Source organism: Aricia agestis, chromosome 21 (assembly GCF_905147365.1).
Source record: "Aricia agestis chromosome 21, ilAriAges1.1, whole genome shotgun sequence".
NCBI classification, from domain to species: domain Eukaryota; kingdom Metazoa; phylum Arthropoda; class Insecta; order Lepidoptera; family Lycaenidae; genus Aricia; species Aricia agestis.
Window position 1 is genome coordinate 4,496,679 of NC_056426.1, and position 13,850 is coordinate 4,510,528.

Sequence of the window (13,850 nt, forward strand, 5' to 3'; positions counted from 1 at the left end):
GAATGATTTTGTCAGAGTACCTAATTATTGTTTGTAAAAAGAGATCAGTGAGAAAAAAATATAGTAGCCGTATACCATCAGTGGAGGAAAACCTTTACAAGAATATATTTTCAATCCTCGGCCCTTGATACGCGGTACAAAGTAAAAACTAATCGTCAAATTAAAATAATCGGCCAAGTGCGAGTCGGACTCTTAATATTATTATTAAGTATTTATTAAAGCACAAATATAATTAAGGATTTTACGACAAGTGCCTAACTGTTACCATTATTGATTACGAGAAAAAAAGGCAAGAAAAAACACGTTTATTGTATGGGAGCCTCCCTATATTAACTTTATTTTATTTTTAGTATTTGTTGTTCTAGCGGAAACAGATATACACAATCTATGAAAATTTCAGAAGCCTAGCTATAGCGATTCTTGAGTTACAGCCTGGAGACAGACAGACAGACGGACGGACAGACAACGAAGTCTTAGTAATAGGGTCCCGTTTTTACCCTTTGGGTACGGAACCCTAAAAAACATTGTTTTAAAGAAATTTTAACTCGCGAGGCAATTTCACGTTGCCTTGCGAGTTAAAAAGTTGCATTAAAAATAAAAATTCGAGAGATACCTAACTTCAATTTAAAAGCCTTTTTAAAAATGTTATTACAATATCAAAAATCATAATAAAAAAATCTTTTATTTAACGGAAATCCAGTCTAAAATTATATTGTATGACCTAGATTAGATAAAGTAGTTATTTACTAATTAAATCACTAAGCTCCACATGTTTGTAGATGCACTAGACTGCTTGTCAGTTATATTGTCATAAACAGTTAACTACATAGTAGAAAATACGGGTATCTGATGCACGTGAAATATCTCTGGTATAATAATAACTCCCACGCCGGTTTCGGTGACGGTTACGCAGGATTCAGGAGTAATTTTATAGTGCCAAAGTGTGTGCGCAGTACATAAGAGTACTCTCTATTCCTTCACTCTCATAACGCAGTGGGACGGAAGACCGTCACGACCGGCGAGAGATCAGGCGCAGGATCGACTTTTTACATACTCATCCGACGCATGGATCATCTTACTTGTCAGACAATCAGGTGATCAGCCTGCATTGTCCTAACCAAAAACAAAATAAGTCATCCACAACGGATGCAAAGGCCTAGTTTATAGAACACGTTTTCACGACATGTTTCTCTAAGCCCATAATCTTGTAACTATGTATGTATGTTTGTCAAACACAAACAGTCTACTAGGTAATATTATCTGAAACATCTGCAGTCACATGTCCGTGAATCATTCTATCATTCATATGAAGTCATATAAACGACCTCTGTGGCTCAGTAGTTAAGCGCGTAGCTCCAGTGACGTAAATAGTGCCACCGGTGCCCAGGCACAGGGCGTAGACTCTGGGGGGGGCGCAAAAATGGCCCCTAGTGCTGCACAGTGTGGGTGGTATAATCATAACAGGCGAAAGGCCTACTTGATATCAGGCGGCTCGCTTGCTTGTTTTCCTATAACAGTTCATTAAAAAAAAGTTTGTTTTCCAAAATTTTAGTACCTATTACCAACAGTTAACACCATGTTTTATTTTATCACCCCGAATAAAATAAAATAGGCATATGCATAGAATTACCCCTATAACTTCTAAAAAAAAACAAGGGCGCACTCGCACAGGGCGCAAAAAAAGCTATTTACGGCACTGCGTAGCTCAAGCCGGGGGTTGCTGGTTCTAATTACTAGTCCACACTAGGCCGAAAATACGCGGCCGAAATTCTTCATGATTACGTCAGCAATGCGCTACGCATACAATATAACGCGACGTAATTTCGGCATGGTGTGTCATTGGTAATTTAAAATACATTGCAGGCGTAATCATGCCGAACTTCGGCCGCGTATTTTCGGCCTGTGTTTAGACACATAAGACCGTGGACGATGGAATAAAAAGTGTTCAATATTCCTGGGTCATGGATTTGTTTTAAAATACCTACATGTGTATTATTTAGGGTGCACGGCAGGGTGTAAAAAAAGAGTTCGCTGTGAAAGTAGCAGCTCTGAAAGAGTAACTTTTTTTTAAACTTTTGTATAGACAAACGCATTACGTAAGGACTTAGGGCGCTTGGCCATACAAATCACAAAAAATGCTCTTTTAGCGTTGCTACTTTCACAGTACACTCTATGCAGGGGACTCATACACTTCCTAAAGTATTATCACTTAGTTCTGTTACACGTGTTGTATATTATTAAAAACAAAATAACATACATACAGGGCCCGACTAAAGGGGGGGGGGGAGCCGGGCATTTGCCCAGAGCGGCAAAAATCAGGGGCGGCGAAATTGACTTATTCCTATCTTCCAACCTAGCCATCCACCACTTAAGTTTGAGAATTTTACCAGCTAACCTACCTTAAGTTGGCTAGTGGAAATATTTGAGTATGTTACTTAAATATTCCTCCCATTTTCCCCCAACAAATATGTTTCCTGTATATGTAAAGGGCGGCGAAAATGATCTTTGCCTGGAGCGGCTAAATGGCTAGATCGGGTCCTGCATACATAATATTACTAAATCTTATAAAGTTATTATAATCTTTATTAAATTTGCAAGTATTTGAAGAATCGAGTTGCTAGTAGGAGGGGGCGATGTAAAATATAATAATATATGTATAAGTATAATATATATACAGCCTCCATATTATAACCTCCATAATATAACCTCCTCGTTTTTGGAAGTCAGTTAAAACTTTTTTTTTAATGAAATAAGGGGGCAAACGAGCAAACGGGTCACCTGATGAAAAGAAACTTCCGTCGCCCATGGACACTCGCAGCATCAGAAGAGCTGCAGGTGCGTTGCCGGCCTTTTAAGGGGTAATAGGGGAGGGTAGGGAAGGGAACAGTGGAGGATACGGAAGGGAATAGGGGAGGGTACGGAAGGAAATAGGGGAAGGTAGGGAAGGGAAAAGAGTAGAGGATTGGGCCTCCGGTAAACTCACTCACTCGGCGAAACAGGGCGGAAGCGCTGTTTCACGCCGGTTTTCTGTGAGGACGTGGTATTTCTCCGGTCGAGACGGTCCATTTGTGCGGAAGCAAGGCTCTCCCACGTCAGAAACTGGATTACGCGCGTAACTCCGTTGAGTAAAAATTAGTGGAACCGTACTTTTTTGCGATAAGTGCTCTATGTCCTTTCTCGGGAGTCCTGGGAAAGGTCGGAGACTCAAATTATCTTCATATCTTTATGCAAAATCTGTTCTACTTGGGCGTGAAGAGGTAACGGACAGACACACTTTCGCATTCATAATATTATGGATCTTATTAGTTTTATGATACTAGATGAGACCCGCAACTCCGTTGCGCCAAAACTTGTTTATCACGCGGTAACCGTACATTTTCCCGGGATAAAAATTATCCTATGTCCTTTCCCGGGACTCAAAGTATCTCCATGCCAAATTTCAGCAAAATCGGTTCAGCAGTTTGGGCGTGAAGAGGCAACAGACAGACAGACTTTCGCATTTATAATATTAATAGTATGGATTTAGTAATATTTATCCCGAAAAAATGTACGGTTGCCGCGCAATAAACGAAAGGCGCAATGGTGTTGCAACTTGCAAACCTCATCTTTTTTTAAATTAAATAAGGGGGCAAACGAGCAAACGGGTCACCTGATAGTAAGCAACTACCGTCGCCCATGGACACTCGCAACATCAGAAGAGCTGAGAAGAGAGAGGGAATACGCTCTTTTCTTGAAGGTTTGCAGGTCGTATAGGTCCGGAAATACTGCTGGTGACAGTTCGTTTCAGAGTTTTACAGTGCGCGGCAGAAAGTTACGCGAAAAACGCACTGTGGAAGACCGCCACTCATCAAGGTGATGAGGATGGTATGTTTTTCGCGTGGGACGATGGCGAAAAGTTGCAGGTGGTATGATTCCGAACAATTCCTCAGAACAGTTCCCCGTGATACAACCGATAGAGGATGCAGAGTGAAGCTGTATCTCGGCGTAATTCCAAGGGGTCCAAGCTGTTAGAAACACAGTCAACAATTCGAGCGGCCCATCTAGTTAATATTATAAAATACCTAATAATAATAATAGCTCCCACACCGGTTTCGGTGACGGTGGCCGGTTTCATTGAAACCAGACCAGGTACGCAAGAATAATTTTATGGTGCTCAAGTGTGTGCGCAGTACACAAGAGCACTCTCTATTCATTCACTCTCATAACCCAGTGGGACGGAAGACCGACATGACTGGCGAAACATCAGCTGCGCAGGACCAACATTTTACATGCTCATCCGACGCATGGATCATCTTGTCAGACAATCAGGTGATCAGCCTGCATTGTCCTAACCAAACATGAAAATAACATGTTTCCAACGTGGGAATCGAACCCACGACCTCCGAGTCAAGAGCCACGCTCTTAACCACTGGACCACGGAGGCGTAACATTAACTATAACATATTTTGCGGAATAAAATTGTTACCTTTTGGTCATGTGACTATCATTAAAGTTATCAAGCAAATGCAGTGCGACTCATTTAAAATTAGTAACGGCTAATCTCACTTTGATGCATTCAACAAATGCCACTTATTAGTGCATCCATCATGGGAATAAAAAAAGAGACGAACCGTCAGCGTCCATCCCTACTAATCACATTATAAATACGAAAGTGTGTCTGTCTGTCTGTCTGTAACCCCTCCACGCCCAAACCGCTGAACCGATTTTGCTGGGTATGTAGATTATTGATACTTTGAGTCCCGGGAAAAGACAATAGGATACATTTATCCCGGAAAAATGGTTTCCATGTGATAAATGAATTTTGGCGCCACGGTTTGGGGGGGGGGGGGGGGGGGTCAACGGGTAATTAAAGACGTGAGTGGAAGAACCAGATAAGTAACATTTTATAAAACAAGGACAATAATTACTCATTTGTAGGGTTCCGTACCCAAAGGGTAAAAACGGGACACTATTACTAAGACTTCGTTGTCTGTCCGTCTGTCTGTCTGTCTGTCTGTCTCCAACGGCTATAGCTAGATTTCTGAAATTTTCACAGATTATGTATATCTGTTGCCGCTATAGTAACAAATACTAAAAATAAAATAAAGTTAATATTTAAGGGGGCTTCCATACAAGACGTGATTTTTTTGGCCTTTTTATCTCGTAATAAATAACGATAACAGCTAGGCACTTGGAATTTTCACAAAAAACTTATTTATAGTTACTTTAATAATTAATAATAAAATTAAATAAAAGTAAATATTTAAGGGGGGTTCTCATACAAAAAAACACAATTTTTTATCTACTTTCGCTCTATACCGGTACTGAACCCTTCGTGCGCGTGTCCGACTCGCACTTGGCCGATTATTCCCCTTATAATTTGAACAAACCTTGCAACTACTTCATCATCTAGATAATATATCTGGCTACACATAAAATCCACAGTTTCCATCTTCCGGCCTAGAGCCTCCATGCAAAAAAGGGCAAATTTTCAACTGTTACTCAACTGGTTCTTCCAATCACGTCTTTTCTTAGCAAGGGTAAGTCCCCACCTAATTTAGGATTGTACAAAATCTAGATAAGCCTAATACCTAGAAATCTAGTTTAGAGGGATTACCTTATATGTAGGACTGACGTAAGCATACGTATCTTTATGTATGTTATGATCTATATAAACATACTAATATCTATACATATAAATAAAATTGGAGTGTCTGTTTGTAATACTGAAAGAACCGTTTTTTACTACATGCATATGAATGTATGTAGGTACATACACCAAAACAACATTTTTTACAATTTTTGTCTGTATGTCTGTTTGTTCCGGCTAATCTCTGAAACGGCTGGAGCTATTTTGCCAGGACTTTTTTTGGTAGATAGCTGATGTAGTAAGGTGTAACTTAGGCTACTTTTTAACCGACTTCCAAAAAGGAGGAGGTTATATTTTACTTTTTTCATATTTGTTAGCGGACTATCCATCTTTGTTATTATACTATGTTGACGCGGACGAAGTCGCGGGCAACAGCTAGTATTATAATATAACCTATGACGTCTTGTTATGACATAATATTATAGTGTAGGAATTTCATATAGCATGTATGTTCGTAATACGAATATATATGACGTGCGCAACTCCGTCGCGCTAAAATTCATTTATTACACTGAAACTGTACATTCTCCGGAATAAAAAGTATCCTATGTCCTTTCCCAGGACTAAAAGTATCTTCATACCAAATTTCAGCCAAATCAGTTCAGCGGTTTGGGCGTGGAGAGGTAGCATAAGGACATAGGATACTTTTACTCCGGAAAATCGTACATTTTCCGGAGTAAAAGTATCCTATGTCCTTTCCCGGGACTCAGAGTAGCTCCATACCAAATTTCAGCAAAATCGATTCAGCGGTTTGGGCGTGAAGAGGTAACAAACAGATACACTTTAGATTTTATGATTTTAAGGGCCTGTTTCACCACTGCCTGATAAGTGCTGGATAGGCTGTCTACCACTTAACTTGACGGAGTATGGAGAATCTGTCAAAAAAGTTGCGGATAGCATATCCGGCACTTTATCAGGAAGCGGTGAAACAGGCCCTTAGTATAGGTATGAATCAATAAGAATTATTACTCGTATTATGATAATAATAATTCCTATGCGAACTCGCCGGTTTTCTTAGTATTTATTCTTAGCTCTCCTAGATAAGTAGATTCGCGGAAGAGCTAGCTACTCCCACTCGATCCTCGATTCGAACCCATTATTCATCATGATTTGTGACGTAAATAGTAGAACCGTGGTGTACTTCATGCCAAGTGCGAGTCGGGAACGAACAAAGGCTCAAAAATGTTCGCCTGCTACTGCAGTTTCGTTTTCATTCAGTCACGAGTCAAGACGTTGAACGTAACAGTCAACTTGGCGAGTTGTCCTGTAGTCATTTAATTAAATAGCTTAATTTAATGAACGCGCTAGTCATTCAATAAAATATCGGATTGATCATTGAACCAGCGGGGCTAAAATGGTCGCTTTGAAGAATCATGATATGAATCATAATATGATTCATTTTTCTAAAATCGCAAAATGCAACTCTGCTTGCAATTAATTTCTGTATTTGTGTACTGATTTGACATTTGTCAGTTTGACAGTTTTGACAATTCATTTGCTGAATTGATTGAGAGGAATTGCTAAATGTGACCATTTTAGCCCCGCTGATGATTGTGGCATAATGTACATTAGATTGACACATGCATAATATTATCTTATACGATAATATATCTAGCGGATCGGCATCGGCTCCAATCGACTTCGAAACGATTTTCATGAAATTTTGTATATAGGGAGTTTCGGGGGCGATAAATCGATCTAGCTAGGAATCATTTTTAGAAAATGACATTTTATTCGTGTTTTATCGAATACCGAGCTAAGCTCGGTCAAATAGCTAGTTATTATTAAGTATACAGGGTGTAACAAAAATAAGTGATAATACTTTAGGGTGTGTACATGTTCCTTGTAGAGAGTTCACTGTGAAAGTAGCAGCGCTGAAAGACCAAATTTTTTTTCACGTTTGTATGGGGAAACTCGTGACGCTCGGGCCCTTGCCCATACAAAAGTGAAAAAAATGTTTCGTCTTACAGAGCTGCTACTTTCACAGTGAACTCTCTACAAGGAACATGTACACACCCTAAAGTATTATCACTTATTTTTGTTACACTCTGTATAATATATTTTTATACAAAAATTACGTGTCGCGTTGTTCGTCCGCGATGGACTCCTGTTTGAATATTAGTTTGAGTGTGAAATAATTAGTTTCAACTTGAATTATAGAGTACCTTATTAGTCAAGCTATAAGTATCTTATTAGCAATATTATTATGAAGTTATTTACCAGATATATTTGATAGTAACGCCTCCGTGGTCTCGCGGTATAGAGCGCAGCTCTTGACTCGGAGGTCGTGGGTTCGATTCCCGCGTCGGAAACATGTTATTTCCAAGTTTGGTTAGGACAATGCAGGCTGATCACCTGATTGTCTGACAAGTAAGATGATCCATGCGTCGGATGGGCATGTAAAAAGTCGGTCCTGCGCCTGATCTCTCGCCGTGTCGGTGTCGGTGTGACGTGTCGGTCTTCCGTCCCACTGGGTTATGGAGTAAAGGAATAGAGAGATCTATAGAAAAAAATCAGAAAAAAGAGAAAAGCAGGAAAACGGGGAAAATCATTTTATGGCAAAACAACATTTGCCGGGATAGCTAGTGTATAATAATATTGTATTGTGTACACAGTACAACAACTTACTTATTTATTCTCTGTGCGCATTACTGCAGTCGAGACGGTATGTAATCACAAGATAATATTAATCTTGTTCTAGTAACCTGCTACTAAATCTCATTACCTTGATAGTATTAATTAGAATTCTGACCGATAGATACTGTGCGACCCGACATATTCATCTACACAAATTACATACAGGATGTGAACAGAATAAAATCGGATTAAAAAATATATTAAATTATAAATTACCCCATAATACGAGTATAACCTCCTTTTGTTTGGAAGTCTGTTAAAAATATAATATGCGGAACCATACATTGGAAGTTTTAAAATAAATAGCGTGGTAATTCATAATTACAGTTACATTACATTACCGTTACAGACGGACGGAAGGACGGACGGACGGACAGACGGACAGACGGACAGACGGACAGACGGACAGACGGACAGACGGACAGACGGACAGACGGACAGACGGACAGGCGGACAGACGGACAGACGGACAGACGGACAGACGGACAGACGGACGGACGGACGGACGGACGGACGGACGGACGGACGGACGGACGGACGGACGGACGGACGGACGAACGGACGGACGGACGGACGGACGGACGGACGGACGGACGGACAGACAACGAAGTCTTAGTAATAGGGTTCCGTTTCTATTCCCTTTTATCGAAAATCAAAATGGTACATAATACTTTGTACAACTAATATAATATTATATTCTGTGATAATACATTCAAACAAAAACACACCATGTGTATTGTATAATAAGCCATGTCTGCAGTCTGCACTAAATTTTAAAATGCGGTTAGAGATATTATTTCATTAGCCGTTCTATTTTTAGTTTAAATCTTCGATAAACATCACATTGTTATTTCATGATTACCACTTTTAACTGGTTTATAAACAGAAATTGTTTCACAAAGCAACACCTGTAATAAGCAAACAGTGTCACATGAAGATAAGTAATAATAATAATAATAATAGCTCCCACACCGGTTTCGGTGACGGTGGCCAGTTTCATTGAAACCAAGCCAGCTACGCAGGAGTAATTTTATAGTGCCCAAGTATGTGCGCAATACACAAGAGCACTCTCTATTCCTTTACTCTCATAACCCAGTGGGACGGAAGACCGACACGACCGGCGAGAGATCAGGCGCAGGACCCACTTTTTACATGCACATCCGACGCATGGATCATCTTACTTGTCAGACAATCAGGTGATCAGCCTGCATTGTCCTAACCAAACTTGGAAATAACATGCTTCCAACGCGGGAATCGAACCCACGACCTCCGAGTCAAGAGCCGCTCTCTATACCACTAGACCACGGAGACGTTAAGCGGGGAAGATAAGTAATATTATGTTGGCTGTTCACTGCGCGGGCCCAATTCACACCGGAATGGCAGAGGCGAGGCGAGCAGTTTCAGTGTCATATTATGATTTTAAACTTTATCTTCATTATTATAATACGTAGTATCGCTTGAGAAATCTACGGCCGCCGCCCGTAGATGCTCGTGGCCGCTCGTGGCGTCTGCCGGCCGCTGGCGGCGGCGATTTCTCAAGCGAAGTATGTATTACAATAATGAAGATAAAGTTTTAAATCATATGACACTGAAAATGCTCGCCTCGCCTCTGCCATTCCGGTGTGAATTGAACCATATCACGAGCCGCGCCGCGCCATCTCGAGGCACGCGCCGTCTGAAAGGGGGTGGCTCGAGCAGTGAGCACGCGCATCCAATTCGATTGACTTCTGATGACTGAGTCAGGGATGGCCATAGAGATATGATGGCGGATCCGTATTTTCGTCGTGATCGACAGCAGGAAGATCAGGATTCATTTTTGAAAATAAACTCCAACACTTGTTTCAACACTGATTTATTATTTAGTGCACAAATCACTTTAATTTAATTTAAACTATGCGAACAGATAGTTTCGGAGCAAAGTAGTGTTCACTTCTCGACGGTTACGATCTCCTTGTGAGTATAGTATTCGTTGGTTACGATCACAGAATATAAATTACTCAGGTTACGATAAGGCTGCGTTTCCACTGAAGCGGAGCGGAGCTTAGCGGTGCCCGAATTGACCAATCACCATGCTTGAAATCTCCGCTCCGCTTCAATGGAAACAGCAAGAGCGGGGTGGAGCGGAGCTGAGCGAATATTCATAGAAACGCAGCCGAGCGAGGCGAAGCGGTGCGGAGGACAACGGGGTGCAGAGCGGAGGACAGCGGAGCGGGGCGGTGCGAAGCTGGGCGGTGCGGAGCGGTACGGTGCGTACTCGTGCTCAGGCGGTCACTGGCGACCGCGACATCGTTACGTCACAATAGACATAACTCCGCTCCGCTCCTCTCCACTCCGCTCCGCTTCAGTGGAAACGCAGACTAATTCTGCTCAACCAAACGAGAAGTCCCACCACTCCCACTTCGACTCTGTCCACATGCCGCCACCACCACAAGATGTGACGTCACGGTGCTCGCTTAAACTAACTTCCTTCCGGTGAATATTAAAAATTTAAAATTGATTTAATTAACATCCGGAACTCAAATCAAATAAGAATTAACATCCGCTAAAATTAATTTAAAATTACTTCCGATTCTTAAATTAAGTAAATCTAAGGACTACATAAAACAAATTATCTACGACATAATATTAAGTATATTTTAATTTTAGTATTAAACATACCTGATAAAAATATGGGGCCAAGTTCCTATCGACTAATTTTTGGCCTAAAAAAAGAGTTGAAACCCAATCCAATGCCAAATTCAATGAACTCATCAACCGTAATCATCTTCATCATCAGCCTGATCCATAAAACTTCTAAATTTTAGCTTGGCAGGTTTTCGGGCTATACGTTACACTTATTAATTGTATAATAATTAATAAGCTTTTATTTATATAATTAAATTAACCTGCTAAGTTCAAATTAGAAGTAGGGGAGAGGGGGGCTAGTTCTAACAGATTTTAAATATTGTCATTTATCTTCTGAATTTGAAAACTTTATGTTTTTTATTTTTATACCCGAGTAACGGAAATTTATATGACTTGCTAACTAAGTTAAAAATTCATCTAAATTACTTGGATTCGAAGGGAGACGCATCTTTTTAAAAAAAGTCAGCGGTTAAAACTTGCCCCGTTTCGGGGGCAAATATTAACAGTGATGGGGTAAGTATTAAGACTAGTAAACTTGTTAGAATTTCATTAAACCATGGATGTAAAAAACAAAACAATATTAAAATGGTAATTTATTTATTTTTTGACATACAAATGTTAAAGAACAATAAAAGTTTCTCTCAAATAACATAAATTTATTTTTCTGTTATCCACCCTGAGCTGTTTTCAGCCCCAATGGATTCTGGTGAACCGCTTGCAACAAAAAGGTAATTTAATCAGATCCTCGGAGATATAAACATCGGTGGTATGGTGTTGCCGATAGCGTTTACCGCTGCCGATGCCGCCAGAATGATCGACGTACCTACCTCTTTCGGCAGATGTGGCAGCTCCAACTTGCTTAAGATATTTTTGTACAACCTTCTAATACCGATAAGTATATTAAACCAAATATTAACATTTAACGTGTTAATACTTACCCCGTTCCTTTTGTTAAAACTAGCCCCCGAGGACCTTTTTGCATATAACAACTTATTAAAAAAAACTATATGTATATTTAATAAAATAACACGGAACTGTAATAAACAACTATATAACTAGTCATTATATAAAAATCTGCACTCACAAAACCAAATAATTAAAGCATGAATCAAAAAATTCGAGACGTAAAAAAGTCCGTTTACCTGTATTTTTGCACCGACATACGATAACTTCAAAACGCGTCGGCCGGCGGACAACTCACTTGTCGCAAATCGTTCGCTGACGTCGCCCGAACTGATAGCTACTAGAGAGGAATAGCTCACATTAGATATTAGAGATATATATTTTATGTCAATTGTGAGCTATTTCTATCTCTAGTAGGGCAAAACCAGAGATAGATCAAATATTGGGAACGGCCGTTACCGAATCGCCATTTAATTTAGTAGTTATAGACTTGTTAATACTTACCCCTGTTAAATCTAGCCCCCCTCTCCCCTATTATGGATCAGGCTGTTGATGAAGATGATTACGGTCGATGAAATGCATCTGAATTTAGTATTGGATTGGATTTGAACTCTTTTTGTAGGCCAAAAATTAGTGGGAACCCCATAATATTACTTATAATATTATAAATTACAATACTATGGAATATGGAATAATAATATTAATAATTAATATTAGGCTTGTCGAATAAATATCGATACATCGATATATCGATATTTTCAATTATAATATATCGATATCAAATATCCAATATCGAAATTGTATCAAAAACGATATTTTCTGCTGCAATTTTGGCCAGACGTCTTCTTAATGGGTCCAGTTCTGTCAAAGCAGCCAAAAATTGGTCTTCTCATAGGCTTAGCTGTTGGCTCAATGAAAATAAAAATAAATAAAAGGCGAAAAAGATGGTTGAAAGAATTTTTGCTCCACGAAAAATTATGAATTATAAACGAATGGATTCCAGATCGTATAACATATTTATATATTGACTTTAATACAGATTTAGCAGTTCCCACTACAGATAAAAGGTTGAAACCATCTGGCAACACTGATTTAGTCAGTCAGAACTGTCAGAAGCCACACTTTTTCCGATTTAGTATATTAATAATAATTAGGATCCTAGCTTTCTAAATGTTATTCCACTTGACTAAATTTAGTTAACAAATCATTTATCTAAGTAGACGTCTAAATTTAGTCAAATGGAATAACAACTTTAGAAAAAAGGGATGGCAGTTGACACTACGATGTTGCCACTTTTAAATTTCTTCACTTTTTTTGACGAAATATAAATGAATTAAAAAAAAGCAAATTGGTCGAAAAATTTGACCGATATATTTTTTTCGCGATATATCGAGACCGATATTGATATTTTTTTAAATATCGATGTATCGATATATCGATATTTTCTTTCATTTTCGATATCCCTAATTAATAATAATAATTTTAATATATTAATACTACGATATTTTAATTATTTTAATATTTTAATTATTAATTTTAATAATAATCATATACTTACTTAATTTATGTTACAAGTGGGGCGAATGCCTAGAACAGACATTCGCTTTAAAAATTTTTGTTTAGTCAGTTGAAAATCTTCGTGATTGACCTCTCTAGTCATTACAACTACCTACTTATGATTGAGGTCCGTGCCAATGATAGCGCGAGGCAGCAAGCGCTCAGCGACATCTATGTTCCTCAAAGACTAACTAGGTGATAAATTTAGCAGCTTCATCCTTTTTATATAACGCGCTTTTTTAGTTTGGGCTATATCATGTATGGATGTAACGAAATCTTTGAGCGCGATGTTTACCTATCTCTAGAAGTCAAATTAATTCAAAACTTTGGAAACGTAGCACAATCAGGAGCCAATGACAAGTAAAGTAATCATCAAAATATATTGTTAAAGTAAAAAAAAAATTAATTCGATTTAATATTGTTAAAGTAAAAAAATAATTCGATTTACGTGTTTTTAAACTGTTATTTATTTCGTATTTAAAATAACGACAAAACAGTT